This window comes from Scleropages formosus, chromosome 16 (assembly GCF_900964775.1).
Source record: "Scleropages formosus chromosome 16, fSclFor1.1, whole genome shotgun sequence".
Lineage (NCBI taxonomy): Eukaryota > Metazoa > Chordata > Actinopteri > Osteoglossiformes > Osteoglossidae > Scleropages > Scleropages formosus.
Genome location: NC_041821.1, coordinates 18,477,917 through 18,480,031, shown reverse-complemented (window position 1 = coordinate 18,480,031; position 2,115 = coordinate 18,477,917). Strand labels below are relative to the sequence as shown.

Genomic DNA, 2,115 nt, shown 5'->3' with positions numbered 1-2,115 from the left:
CAGCACGTTTGTTAAAGGTTACTTGTGTGTGTGTGTGTGTGTGTGTGTGTGTGTGTGTGTGTTTACTTGCACTGATAATGGTCTACTTCTGCAAGAACTCCTTTCTATTGCATTTTCCCAGCAAGGATTTCTGTGGATTGATCTCTTCACATCCACACTCGATCACCATAAAGAGCTGCTGAAAGACAAAAAAGAAAAATCACTGCTACATCTAGTGTTTAATCTAACCTGAATGTAAAATTACTGGACTAAATTTCTTCAGCATAATTTTGATTTCAACAAAATAAAGACCACTTTGACGTTATTATTAAAATGGGAAGCTTAGTTGAATAAACCTGCCCTGTATCTGCATTGCTTTGCATGACCACAAAAGAAATAACACCACTGGCGTTAGTCACCGATGAAACTGGCCTGAAGAAATTCATTCTCATTCATTCATCAGTCACCATGCTGTCTGTAGCTCTGATTGCAATTGCATATTTAAATCAAATCAAATATCAAGTACCAAAACATAAAGAGTTTTCAATAAAATATTAGGATGGATGAATCCAGAATACCGTGGAGAGGGATCACATGCTCAGAAAGAGCGAGCAGAACATCTTCTCTTTTCACGCTCCAGGTCCCTGTCAAGGGTTAAACCCCATCAGGTCTTTCACTTCCACCTCAGCACCATCTCAGCAAACAAGCAGGTGACCTGACAGTACTCCGAAAGCACAGAAAGGGGAGTACAGGAGAGGCAGGGAGACGGAGAAAGACGAAAAGCACTGCAAAAGGGAAAGACGGCAACGACGCGACCACGTGATGTCAGGCAAATTGGTGGCATCGGTGAGTCAAGCCTTGGGCCGGGAGTGGCAGATTGCGGCGCGACAACAATTCTGGGAAGCGGAGGCAGCCCATGCGGCACCGTGTGCACATGTGACTCATCGAGGTTGTTTGTCGCTTTCATCATCGGCTGCTATGCCCCCGGGTTCCCTCTGCTGATTTTCTCCGCTGCCTTCTGAGTGTGCACATCTTTCCCTTGCTATCTTTCGCGTTGTCGCTCTCTCACTTTGCAGAGCAGTTTCCTGCAGAGGTGTCTGTGCCAGCTGGCGGTTCTGCATCGCGTAACGGGGAGTCTAAAAACGCGGAGCATCACAGCAGACCTGCGCCCAGAAGGCTGCCCACCACGGTAGCTGTGGGAGGCACTGCAGGGTTTTCCTGTGAACCCGCTGCCCCACCTTGATGAGATCTGATGGGGCATCACCTCGGCTCTCTTTCGGCTCCTGTCAAATCCGCACGCTTTAAGTACTTCAGAAATACAGGTTATAAGAAAAGCAGTTGATTCGCAGAGGTAACCAAGCACTACTGATCTATACAGAATTATGTCTAGTGCTCTACGCTATGTGTATATTGTGAGTCTGCAAAATAATGTACTCCTCCAGAGATTTCTACAAGCTTTTGGGATGTATGAACACAGACATTTCAGATGAGTGTCACTGGATAAGGTCAATATGTACCAACAAACTGATTTATTTTCTCCTTATTGTTCTGCATATATGCTGCTATTGTTGAAGACATTTTCATTTTCTGTTGCCCTGATAACACCACAGACTGAATCTCCAACGTGTCATTGCCTTATCAGATGTTTCCTGTTAGAATTAGGGGTATGTTTTAGAAATGGTTTGTTCTTTTTGTTGTTCTTGCAAACATTGGCTAGGATTCGATGGTTATTTTATTAATGTAAATCTCTGCAATGAAACTCACAACATGCAATTATCGTGTTTCAGTTTATGGTTTAATCAGGGCTTCAAAAAATTAAAATTTCATCCCATAAATTCAAATACAGCGATATGCATGTTGACAACACGATGCGCAATCTGTATTGTTAACCAAGTGAAATAAAACTTAATTACCAACATGGTGAAAAAGCTTTCTGTACTTCTGAGAACCCATGAAGACCGGACAACAAGCAAGAAAAGATAAACCTGAAAAGATGATCCTGATACAACTTGATGATTTGATAATAACGTAAAAATTTCATCATCTAGAGCAGTGAATTATAGTGAGGAATCACAAGTGAAGGAATCGCGTGTCAAGTGAGGAAGGCCGGCTTCACTGCACTTCCTCTGCAAATGT

General features: G+C 43.0%; 1 long non-coding RNA gene across 1 annotated transcript; it reads left to right on the top strand.

Moving 5' to 3' along the window:
- Positions 1-586: 586 nt before the first annotated feature.
- On the top strand, positions 587-1,897 carry LOC108933688 (uncharacterized). Its single transcript, XR_001966077.2, has 2 exons — positions 587-825; positions 1,056-1,897. It is a non-coding gene; the product is annotated as an uncharacterized LOC108933688 (long non-coding RNA).
- Positions 1,898-2,115: the final 218 nt, after the last annotated feature.